This window comes from Mytilus californianus, unplaced genomic scaffold, assembly GCF_021869535.1.
Source record: "Mytilus californianus isolate M0D057914Y unplaced genomic scaffold, xbMytCali1.0.p SCAF_8, whole genome shotgun sequence".
NCBI lineage: Eukaryota > Metazoa > Mollusca > Bivalvia > Mytilida > Mytilidae > Mytilus > Mytilus californianus.
In genome coordinates, this window is record NW_026262734.1 from 335001 (window position 1) to 348968 (window position 13968).

The window sequence follows — 13968 nt, forward strand, 5'->3', positions numbered from 1 at the left end:
GGCGACATTGCGCCAACATTGATATAAAAAGAAGATGGGGTATGATTGCCAATGAAACAACTCTCCACAAGAGACCAAATGACACAGAAATTAACAACTATAGGTCACCGTACGGCCTTCAACAATGAGCAAAACCCATACCGCATAGTCAGCTATAATTGAGGTTACCAAGAGAGACGCAATGTTAGAAAAAATTGCGTTTTATCTTCTAATCCTGTACGATGACATATATTCTTTATTTGACATTTGGCGAATGTATGACAAAAGCAGTTTATGTAGAAAAATGAGAAAAATAGCATTTAATAAGAACCTCTCGATTTCCACATTTTAAGGTAAAACATATATCCCACTTCGGGCATCTTATCCGTTATTTTGAGCATGGCTTCAATAATTAACTAGTCATTCTTGTATGGATTTATTTCCCACTTATTTTATCTGCTTCAAAATGTTTATATTTTTCCTTACAAATTTGCACAAATCACCAATTTTCAGCCTCAACTTTCTCGAAAATGTTTTATTTGGTGATTTGTTTTATGATACGCCAAGGCCTGCATCATATTTCAAAATTATAAAAATTACAATACAACGTGAAACTATATCATGTATATCGGATGTCCTTAACAGTATAAAACTAGTATGGACATATATTCAATACCGTCCGCCCATCATTAACCTCTACACTGTATTTTCAAAAACAAAAGAAAATTAAAAGATATCGAGAAATAATTCAAAGGGGATAATCAAAGTATAAATCGACGAAAATCAGACAACACAACGGTAAGGTCAAATAAAAAAAAAACACGAGGAAACAAACAAGTATTAATAAATCATATATTTTCTAAAAATATGACTCACTGTTTATATCCTGAAAACATGGACTTAAAATCTTCTTTTTACTTTTTTAGATTTTTAGTGTTTATCTTTGATGTTTTAAAAATTCGACATTGGTTAAACGCATAATATCAGACTTTGTAAATTTTCGTTGAGACTTTAATCAAACGCCATGTCTGTTTTCACAATTGAATTACCGATGTAGAACTACACTAAATAGATTATTGCCGCACTTGTACATTTAAACCACATAAACATTAGTATACGACATATATTATTCATTCACATCAAAAGGTGTAAAAAAAATAAATTAAAAGATGTGGTATAATGAGACCAAAAGATGTAGACTTTTACAACTATAGGTAGCCGTACGGCCTTCAACAATAAGCAAAACCTATACCGCATAGTAAGTTATAACAGGTCCTGAAATGAAACATGTAAAAATATTCAAACGAGTAAAACTAACGACCTTAATTATGCACAAAATAGTCAACGGAAAATAGATATAATATAGAGCAACTGTTACAAATGACAACCACTGAATTGCAGGCTCCTAACTTGGGGCAGGCACATACATCTGTCCCAAGTCAGGAGCTCTCGCCTCTGTTAGTCTTGTATGTTTTTTAATTTTAGTTCATTTATGTTTTTGAGTTTAGTATGACGTCCATTTTCACTGAACTAGTACACATTTTTATTTAGGGGCCAGCTGAGGCCCCCCTCCGGGTGCGGGATTTCTCGGTGCATTGAAGACCCATTGGTGGCCTTCGGTTGTTATCTGCTCTTTGGTCGGGTTGTTGTCTCTTTGACATATTCCCAATTTCCATTCTCATTTTTATATATAGTTACGGGGTTAAACATGTTAAAAGGCACCAACCCTTCGGGACTATGGTGCAACGTGACAACACAAGAACACACTACTCAAAACAATAAAAAATAAACTAATATGAGAAACAGCAATAAACGACAACAACTTAATTACAGGCTCCTAACTTGGAATAGACAAATATAGAATGTGGCGGGGTTAAACGTGTTTGCTAGAGCCAAACCCTCCCCCTTACTTTGGACAGCGTTGTAACAGAACAACATAAGAACAAACTATACAAATCACTCATAAGATCGATACAAAGTCTAAAAAAACACACAAAGTACAGATCTGTGTCTTTCTTTCTCTTTGATTGTTATCACTAGGATCATCATTATTATTATAATTATTATTATTATTATTATTATTATTATTATTATTACGGAACAATTGTATTGAAACTATATACTATTATTATTATTATTATTATTATTATTATTATTATTATCATTATAAAAATTATATTATTATTATGATTATTATTATTTTTATTATTATTATTATTATTATTATTATTATTATTATTATTATTATTATTATTATTATAATTATTATTATTATATGGACCAATTGTATTGAAACTATATACTATTATTATTATTATTATTATCATTATTATTATTATTATTATTATCATTATTATTGACCAATTGTATTGAAAATATATACTATTATTATTATTATTATTATTATTATTATTATTATTATAAAAATTATATTATTATTATGATTATTATTATTTTTATTATTATTATTATTATTATTATTATTATTATTATTATTATTATTATTATTATTATGGACCAATTGTATTTAAACTATATACTATTATTATTATTATTATTATTATTATTATTATTATTATTATTATAAAAAATATATTATTATTATGATTATGATTATTATTATTATGATTATTATTATTATTATTATTATTATTATTATTATTATTATTATTATTATTATTATTATTATTATTATGGACCAATTGTAGTGAAACTATACAATGATGTTAAGCACCATTGGCAGAAGATTTCGATTTGTGTCGCATCGTCAAATAGTCCTACCAGCAAGTCAAGAAGAAATATTCATATATATATATATTAGAATATATATATAAAATGAATTGTCCCCTAAAAAATAACAATTTTTGATATTCAAAAGATTTGGAAGGAGGTAATTTTAATTGTTAACTATCAACATCTTCCGAACAATTGGATACAAGAGCCTAACTTAATGCTCATAGTTTATCTACGGAAGCGTATATCGGTCACGCGTTATTAGTAATTCCCATGGGCCAATACGGTTTTGTTCCGTATTGGCCCCCGTATTGGCCTTGTCCGAAAAGCAATATTAACTCTTGGTTTATATCGACAGGACAACATCATCAGTATTGCGCATGCTGATTTATCCGTATTAGGGCTGATTTGCTCGTATCATTTAATAAATATAGATTATAACATGACATTTTTCATATCAGACCCCTTATCAGCCCTAGGTCATGATATCAGCCCGAGAGCCGACAGGCTCGAGGGATGATTTTGACCATGGGCTGATAAGGGGTCTGATATGAAAAATGACATGTTATGTTCTTTTTATCATATACTTCAGCAGAAGCCATACAGACATGAAAACTTGTTTAAAACTTTATAAAATTCATTTATTGTATTATTTCTTTTGCGTTTTTTCAATAATAATATATTTTCCTGTTTCCTAATATTCCTTCTGTTATTCTACTTAGCTTTGTTTTTCACTTAAATGTACCACTTTGGTTTATTTTCCGGAATTTGCAGAATGACGTCGAAATGCTTTGCGATTACGTTAAAGAAAGGGATGCGATAATAACCGGAAGCAGTTGATATAAACCGGAAACAGTTGATATATACCGGAAGCAGTTGATAACAAAATTCATATCACACGGCTAAGACAATTCTTCAAATTTATTGAATAAATATATGCATAAATTAGTTTTATCAAGGGGTACAAGTATACCATTATTTTCTACAAGTATATGATAAAAGATGTTATTATATACTTTGAGTAAATAACTTCTAATTTTTACAGTATGATAATAGCATTAAATTTACATGAATTCCGTATTTTCCGAAATGGTGTTTAGCGGGCTGATATGAAAAATTTATCACATGCCTTTCAGTAACGTTATCGCATGGCATTCCGACGTTACTCGGCGAATTCCGGAAAATACACCTCAATGATACGTTTTCAGTGAAAAAAACATAACAAAGTAGAGTACAAAACAATTATTAGGAAACAGGTATGTAAAACAAAAAAAAAAAACAAAAAAAAACAAATTATACAATAAATGTTTTTTTTCAAAGTTTCTAGCATAATTTAGAAAGTTACTTTACAAATGTTAACTTTTCCAACAGTGTTCATGTTTGTTGAAATTGGTTTTTTTTCGTCAATATAAAAATACATAATACATTTCACTGTTGTTGTTGTTTTTTTTCCTCTGTTGAGGCATACATATCGGATGTCTTACATTTGGCGTCCGACGTCCGTAAACTTTTATTTTTTTTAGCTTTTACTTGAGAATCACTTAAAAGAATCAATATATTAAACTGTTTTTTCTCCATTGTTGAAGCATATGATAAATAGATCATAACATGTCATTTTTCATATCAGATGTATTATCAGCCCTCGGTTACTATCAGCCCTCTAGCCTTCGGCTATGAGATATGAAAAATGACATGTTATAATCTGATAATAATATTGGACTATTATGTATATGTAAGCTAACGCTCGTACTTAATCATGAAGAAAGGGATTATCATGCTCTTACAAACTTAGAATATTGTAAAGTGCTCAAGGCTCAAATGATCTCTTGATTGGTTTTATTCAAGAATTTGTTTCATTATCAGTGCAATGTTTATAATTAATGGATGACTACCATTTTAGGCATTTCATTTATGTATTGGTCTTAGTAATGTAAAGACTTACTTTTGATTTGGGAAATTTTAATAAATTGTGTTTTAGACATTAGATGACACAACGTTACAATGAAATTGTAGAAGTTGTATAAGTTTCCTAATTGTGAGTATGATTGTAAATTATGTAATATTTTAGTGAGAAATTGTCTTATTGTTTATTTACAGTTCAATTTAATGAATTCAAAATCAGAGTTACAACTAAATTGTATTCCACGGCCAATTTTATTCCAGCTCTTTACATTAAATACTACTTAATTAACTAAAATTTAAATGTTGAAAGAAATTGCTTTTTATAGGAAATTCAAAAGTATGTACCGGTATTTCGAAAATGACTATTCTTACTAACTGCGAATACAGTAATCTTAGTTTTGAAAAGCGTAATACATGTCGCTAAAGATTTAGGTAATATTTAATTCTAATTTTTTGAAAGTTTTTGGTTTTGGTTTTTGTTTTTCTTCTTGATATTTTTTTTTTTTTTTTGTAATTTGAAAGTTCTAAATATTCACATAATAACTCAAAACTTTTTTTGATAATTTTTGTTTGTTTCAAAATTCAACTTTCAATCAATAATCCTTATAAATGTTCTTCGGGCAGTTGTAACTCATTTTATAGAAATTCTTTGTTTTGAACTGTAAATAGGCCTAAACAAAAGGATAATTCCTTACTAAGAACATGATTTACATTCATTCTTCACACCAAATTCTACACTTTCATTGGTCGAGAGCACTTTGCTATATTCTAAAAAAACGATTATGCCATTATTAATTATAATGTTGCTTTAGTTTTCATTGGGTATTACTTTATAATATTAAAAACAATTTAATTAAACTGTCGATATTATTATAATTGTAAACTTGTGTTATTTTATGAGAATTCATGCTTGATAAAATGATAATATTGGACTTAAATAACACAAGTTTACAATTACAATGATATCGACAGTTTAATTAATTTGTTTTTAATATTATAAAGTAACACCCAAAGAAAACTAAAGCAACATTATAATTAATAATGACATAATCGTTATATAATAGTCCTATATCATCATCTTATAAAGCATTAATTCTCATAAAATAACACAAGTTTACGTCGAAATTACTAAGAACGCGTGACCTATATACGCTTCCGTATTTATCTCTTAATTAAGTGTTATTGATTAGGTCTGTATGACTGTTTTGCAACAAAATTTATGGTTGTTGTGCTTTAATCGCATTTAAAAAGAAAGACTTACCAGATTTTTGAAATAGTGGTTATTTACAATTTACTTCGCAAACATGATGAATTCAAGTTAATACATTTACATAGTATCCATTGTTAATTTGTTATGGTAGAATTGACGACTAAACATTACAAAAGGATTGTTGTGCTCATGGATCTAGTATTTATACAAAAGAAAGTCACGAGTGCATGCATTTTAATAAAATTTAAATAGCACATGACATTATGCTTTGTCACTTCTTTACGAGACAGCTATCTGACGAAGGTTTTAATTTCAAAGATGACTTAGCTATAATGGTAATATAATGTTGTTCCGCGTTTCAATTTGCTGTTTTTGGTTTTGACTGGGTGATCAAACTCTGTATATCTCCTATTGTATTTTTTAAAATATTGTAAAGTTTTCGTCAACTGTTATCATTCACCCGAATAACAGTTTGTTTTTATGAATAAATTTGAAATTCTTAAAAAAAAGATTAAATGGTTGTTTTGGGTATATGTAAATCACCTAGAGGTCAATATACGGTCTTAAACAATACACGATTGTGTACACAGTACTGACTAGTCCGAGATTACTCTGACGTCCAACGGCTGTTTTGCCAGACAAGCTGGGGCCGTGGGACGTCAGAGCTCGTCCCATATCAAAAAGTGGATATTTGCCCGTCCAAAATAGATGCGCTGCTTCGTCGCTTCTGGTGCCAACGGACGGCCTTTGAATTATATAAATCGGGTATCAATTTGTTCATTTTTCATTTATCTCTTCATTTATTTAAGTTTCACCTACCTGCCACCCTTTATTTTCTCATATTTAGACAGTTTTCACAGTGACCCATCGATTCAGACATTTTTACTTTTATTTTCAAATGTTACGAGAGATTTTGCGACCTCGAGACTCAAATATGCAAATATTTATACTTTTTTCACCTCCTTAATAGGAGATCGATATTTAACATGTAGTGGCCAACCACGATTTTTCACCTCCTTTACAGGAGATCGGTATTTAGCATTTAGTGCCAACCACGATAACATTCGGAAGCTCTCGGATATTTACATTGCTTGCATCGTAAATGAGCGAGGTGTTAGATTATATATTCATATTGACCTAGGGTCATATGCATACATCATTTCCCATAGTCCATTGTGCCTTACTTTTTTCTCGTGATCACATGACAATCTTTCAAAATGAAAGTCAAAATGCCAGAAACGTTGGGTCACTGTGAAAACTGTCTAAATATGAGAAAATAAAATGTGGCAGGTAGGTGAAACTTACATAAATGAAGAGATAAATGAAAAATGAACAAATTGATACCTGATTTATATAATTCCAAGGCCGTCCGTTGGCACCAGAAGTGACGAAGCAGCGCATCTATTTTGGACGGGCAAATATCCACTTTTTGATATGGGACGAGCTCTGACGTCCCACGGCCCCAGCTTGTCTGGCAAAACAGCCGTTGGACGTCAGAGTAATCTCGGACTAAGTACTGACATGTTTAAATTGCTGCGTGTCTTTAAATAATGCAGTCAACATTCAAAAATAACTATACATGAGATGTTTCTCACTTGTAAGATGAACAGTATAAAATGAGAAGGGTATTTATGACACAAATATTTTTATTTCCGAAAACAATATAATTATTTTAAGGTAGCTCTTTATAAGCAATATATATACACACCGACAAACTTGCTGGGATAATTTGCGGAAGACGTCACAATTGTCAGCCAGCGACATTGCGCCAACATTGATATAAAAAGAAGATGGGGTATGATTGCCAATGAAACAACTCTCCACAAGAGACCAAATGACACAGAAATTAACAACTATAGGTCACCGTACGGCCTTCAACAATGAGCAAAACCCATACCGCATAGTCAGCTATAATTGAGGTTACCAAGAGAGACGCAATGTTAGAAAAAATTGCGTTTTATCTTCTAATCCTGTACGATGACATATATTCTTTATTTGACATTTGGCGAATGTATGACAAAAGCAGTTTATGTAGAAAAATGAGAAAAATAGCATTTAATAAGAACCTCTCGATTTCCACATTTTAAGGTAAAACATATATCCCACTTCGGGCATCTTATCCGTTATTTTGAGCATGGCTTCAATAATTAACTAGTCATTCTTGTATGGATTTATTTCCCACTTATTTTATCTGCTTCAAAATGTTTATATTTTTCCTTACAAATTTGCACAAATCACCAATTTTCAGCCTCAACTTTCTCGAAAATGTTTTATTTGGTGATTTGTTTTATGATACGCCAAGGCCTGCATCATATTTCAAAATTATAAAAATTACAATACAACGTGAAACTATATCATGTATATCGGATGTCCTTAACAGTATAAAACTAGTATGGACATATATTCAATACCGTCCGCCCATCATTAACCTCTACACTGTATTTTCAAAAACAAAAGAAAATTAAAAGATATCGAGAAATAATTCAAAGGGGATAATCAAAGTATAAATCGACGAAAATCAGACAACACAACGGTAAGGTCAAATAAAAAAAAAAACACGAGGAAACAAACAAGTATTAATAAATCATATATTTTCTAAAAATATGACTCACTGTTTATATCCTGAAAACATGGACTTAAAATCTTCCTTTTACTTTTTTAGATTTTTAGTGTTTATCTTTGATGTTTTAAAAATTCGACATTGGTTAAACGCATAATATCAGACTTTGTAAATTTTCGTTGAGACTTTAATCAAACGCCATGTCTGTTTTCACAATTGAATTACCGATGTAGAACTACACTAAATAGATTATTGCCGCACTTGTACATTTAAACCACATAAACATTAGTATACGACATATATTATTCATTCACATCAAAAGGTGTAAAAAAAATAAATTAAAAGATGTGGTATAATGAGACCAAAAGATGTAGACTTTTACAACTATAGGTAGCCGTACGGCCTTCAACAATAAGCAAAACCTATACCGCATAGTAAGTTATAACAGGTCCTGAAATGAAACATGTAAAAATATTCAAACGAGTAAAACTAACGACCTTAATTATGCACAAAATAGTCAACGGAAAATAGATATAATATAGAGCAACTGTTACAAATGACAACCACTGAATTGCAGGCTCCTAACTTGGGGCAGGCACATACATCTGTCCCAAGTCAGGAGCTCTCGCCTCTGTTAGTCTTGTATGTTTTTTAATTTTAGTTCATTTATGTTTTTGAGTTTAGTATGACGTCCATTTTCACTGAACTAGTACACATTTTTATTTAGGGGCCAGCTGAGGCCCCCCTCCGGGTGCGGGATTTCTCGGTGCATTGAAGACCCATTGGTGGCCTTCGGTTGTTATCTGCTCTTTGGTCGGGTTGTTGTTTCTTTGACATATTCCCAATTTCCATTCTCATTTTTATATATAGTTACGGGGTTAAACATGTTAAAAGGCACCAACCCTTCGGGACTATGGTGCAACGTGACAACACAAGAACACACTACTCAAAACAATAAAAAATAAACTAATATGAGAAACAGCAATAAACGACAACAACTTAATTACAGGCTCCTAACTTGGAATAGACAAATATAGAATGTGGCGGGGTTAAACGTGTTTGCTAGAGCCAAACCCTCCCCCTTACTTTGGACAGCGTTGTAACAGAACAACATAAGAACAAACTATACAAATCACTCATAAGATCGATACAAAGTCTAAAAAAACACACAAAGTACAGATCTGTGTCTTTCTTTCTCTTTGATTGTTATCACTAGGATCATCATTATTATTATAATTATTATTATTATTATTATTATTATTATTATTATTATTACGGAACAATTGTATTGAAACTATATACTATTATTATTATTATTATTATTATTATTATTATTATCATTATAAAAATTATATTATTATTATGATTATTATTATTTTTATTATTATTATTATTATTATTATTATTATTATTATTATTATTATTATTATTATAATTATTATTATTATATGGACCAATTGTATTGAAACTATATACTATTATTATTATTATTATTATCATTATTATTATTATTATTATTATCATTATTATTGACCAATTGTATTGAAAATATATACTATTATTATTATTATTATTATTATTATTATTATTATTATTATTATAAAAATTATATTATTATTATGATTATTATTATTTTTATTATTATTATTATTATTATTATTATTATTATTATTATTATTATGGACCAATTGTATTGAAACTATATACTATTATTATTATTATTATTATTATTATTATTATTATTATTATAAAAAATATATTATTATTATGATTATGATTATTATTATTATGATTATTATTATTATTATTATTATTATTATTATTATTATTATTATTATTATTATTATTATTATTATTATTATTATGGACCAATTGTAGTGAAACTATACAATGATGTTAAGCACCATTGGCAGAAGATTTCGATTTGTGTCGCATCGTCAAATAGTCCTACCAGCAAGTCAAGAAGAAATATTCATATATATATATATTAGAATATATATATAAAATGAATTGTCCCCTAAAAAATAACAATTTTTGATATTCAAAAGATTTGGAAGGAGGTAATTTTAATTGTAAACTATCAACATCTTCCGAACAATTGGATACAAGAGCCTAACTTAATGCTCTTAGTTTATCTACGGAAGCGTATATCGGTCACGCGTTATTAGTAATTCCCATGGGCCAATACGGTTTTGTTCCGTATTGGCCCCCGTATTGGCCTTGTCCGAAAAGCAATATTAACTCTTGGTTTATATCGACAGGACAACATCATCAGTATTGCGCATGCTGATTTATCCGTATTAGGGCTGATTTGCTCGTATCATTTAATAAATATAGATTATAACATGACATTTTTCATATCAGACCCCTTATCAGCCCTAGGTCATGATATCAGCCCGAGAGCCGACAGGCTCGAGGGATGATTTTGACCATGGGCTGATAAGGGGTCTGATATGAAAAATGACATGTTATGTTCTTTTTATCATATACTTCAGCAGAAGCCATACAGACATGAAAACTTGTTTAAAACTTTATAAAATTCATTTATTGTATTATTTCTTTTGCGTTTTTTCAATAATAATATATTTTCCTGTTTCCTAATATTCCTTCTGTTATTCTACTTAGCTTTGTTTTTCACTTAAATGTACCACTTTGGTTTATTTTCCGGAATTTGCAGAATGACGTCGAAATGCTTTGCGATTACGTTAAAGAAAGGGATGCGATAATAACCGGAAGCAGTTGATATAAACCGGAAACAGTTGATATATACCGGAAGCAGTTGATAACAAAATTCATATCACACGGCTAAGACAATTCTTCAAATTTATTGAATAAATATATGCATAAATTAGTTTTATCAAGGGGTACAAGTATACCATTATTTTCTACAAGTATATGATAAAAGATGTTATTATATACTTTGAGTAAATAACTTCTAATTTTTACAGTATGATAATAGCATTAAATTTACATGAATTCCGTATTTTCCGAAATGGTGTTTAGCGGGCTGATATGAAAAATTTATCACATGCCTTTCAGTAACGTTATCGCATGGCATTCCGACGTTACTCGGCGAATTCCGGAAAATACACCTCAATGATACGTTTTCAGTGAAAAAAACATAACAAAGTAGAGTACAAAACAATTATTAGGAAACAGGTATGTAAAACAAAAAAAAAAAACAAAAAAAAACAAATTATACAATAAATGTTTTTTTTCAAAGTTTCTAGCATAATTTAGAAAGTTACTTTACAAATGTTAACTTTTCCAACAGTGTTCATGTTTGTTGAAATTGGTTTTTTTTCGTCAATATAAAAAAACATAATACATTTCACTGTTGTTGTTGTTTTTTTTCCTCTGTTGAGGCATACATATCGGATGTCTTACATTTGGCGTCCGACGTCCGTAAACTTTTATTTTTTTTAGCTTTTACTTGAGAATCACTTAAAAGAATCAATATATTAAACTGTTTTTTCTCCATTGTTGAAGCATATGATAAATAGATCATAACATGTCATTTTTCATATCAGATGTATTATCAGCCCTCGGTTACTATCAGCCCTCTAGCCTTCGGCTATGAGATATGAAAAATGACATGTTATAATCTGATAATAATATTGGACTATTATGTATATGTAAGCTAACGCTCGTACTTAATCATGAAGAAAGGGATTATCATGCTCTTACAAACTTAGAATATTGTAAAGTGCTCAAGGCTCAAATGATCTCTTGATTGGTTTTATTCAAGAATTTGTTTCATTATCAGTGCAATGTTTATAATTAATGGATGACTACCATTTTAGGCATTTCATTTATGTATTGGTCTTAGTAATGTAAAGACTTACTTTTGATTTGGGAAATTTTAATAAATTGTGTTTTAGACATTAGATGACACAACGTTACAATGAAATTGTAGAAGTTGTATAAGTTTCCTAATTGTGAGTATGATTGTAAATTATGTAATATTTTAGTGAGAAATTGTCTTATTGTTTATTTACAGTTCAATTTAATGAATTCAAAATCAGAGTTACAACTAAATTGTATTCCACGGCCAATTTTATTCCAGCTCTTTACATTAAATACTACTTAATTAACTAAAATTTAAATGTTGAAAGAAATTGCTTTTTATAGGAAATTCAAAAGTATGTACCGGTATTTCGAAAATGACTATTCTTACTAACTGCGAATACAGTAATCTTAGTTTTGAAAAGCGTAATACATGTCGCTAAAGATTTAGGTAATATTTAATTCTAATTTTTTGAAAGTTTTTGGTTTTGGTTTTTGTTTTTCTTCTTGATATTTTTTTTTTTTTTTTGTAATTTGAAAGTTCTAAATATTCACATAATAACTCAAAACTTTTTTTGATAATTTTTGTTTGTTTCAAAATTCAACTTTCAATCAATAATCCTTATAAATGTTCTTCAGGCAGTTGTAACTCATTTTATAGAAATTCTTTGTTTTGAACTGTAAATAGGCCTAAACAAAAGGATAATTCCTTACTAAGAACATGATTTACATTCATTCTTCACACCAAATTCTACACTTTCATTGGTCGAGAGCACTTTGCTATATTCTAAAAAAACGATTATGCCATTATTAATTATAATGTTGCTTTAGTTTTCATTGGGTATTACTTTATAATATTAAAAACAATTTAATTAAACTGTCGATATTATTATAATTGTAAACTTGTGTTATTTTATGAGAATTCATGCTTGATAAAATGATAATATTGGACTTAAATAACACAAGTTTACAATTACAATGATATCGACAGTTTAATTAATTTGTTTTTAATATTATAAAGTAACACCCAAAGAAAACTAAAGCAACATTATAATTAATAATGACATAATCGTTATATAATAGTCCTATATCATCATCTTATAAAGCATTAATTCTCATAAAATAACACAAGTTTACGTCGAAATTACTAAGAACGCGTGACCTATATACGCTTCCGTATTTATCTCTTAATTAAGTGTTATTGATTAGGTCTGTATGACTGTTTTGCAACAAAATTTATGGTTGTTGTGCTTTAATCGCATTTAAAAAGAAAGACTTACCAGATTTTTGAAATAGTGGTTATTTACAATTTACTTCGCAAACATGATGAATTCAAGTTAATACATTTACATAGTATCCATTGTTAATTTGTTATGGTAGAATTGACGACTAAACATTACAAAAGGATTGTTGTGCTCATGGATCTAGTATTTATACAAAAGAAAGTCACGAGTGCATGCATTTTAATAAAATTTAAATAGCACATAACATTATGCTTTGTCACTTCTTTACGAGACAGCTATCTGACGAAGGTTTTAATTTCAAAGATGACTTAGCTATAATGGTAATATAATGTTGTTCCGCGTTTCAATTTGCTGTTTTTGGTTTTGACTGGGTGATCAAACTCTGTATATCTCCTATTGTATCACATCCGGGAGTTACAGCAGTAATGCCCATGTTTAAGAGGAACGTCCGGTCGTAAGTGGAACGTTAAATCAGAATATTCATGTACTGAGAGCTCCATGCCAATTAAAGAAGCATATAAAATAAATCTCTGAGTGGTCGGTCGGTTGATTCT

At 29.2% G+C, this 13968-nt stretch overlaps 1 protein-coding gene across 15 annotated transcripts in view; it reads right to left on the reverse strand.

Annotated features, from left to right (window-relative positions):
• The window catches only part of LOC127711173 (ankyrin-1-like), a 145332-nt gene extending 131763 nt beyond the window's left edge, over positions 1-13569 (reverse strand). For 13 of the 15 annotated variants that reach the window (XM_052217125.1, XM_052217130.1, XM_052217141.1 and 10 more), the window contains exon 1: positions 13451-13569. The gene's annotated coding sequence lies outside the window, so the exon portion shown is untranslated. Of the gene's footprint in view, positions 1-5875; positions 5997-13450 lie in introns of those variants that run through there. The other 2 variants (XM_052217128.1, XM_052217126.1) reach the window with 1 other exon arrangement.
• Between the last annotated feature and the right edge of the window lie 399 nt (positions 13570-13968).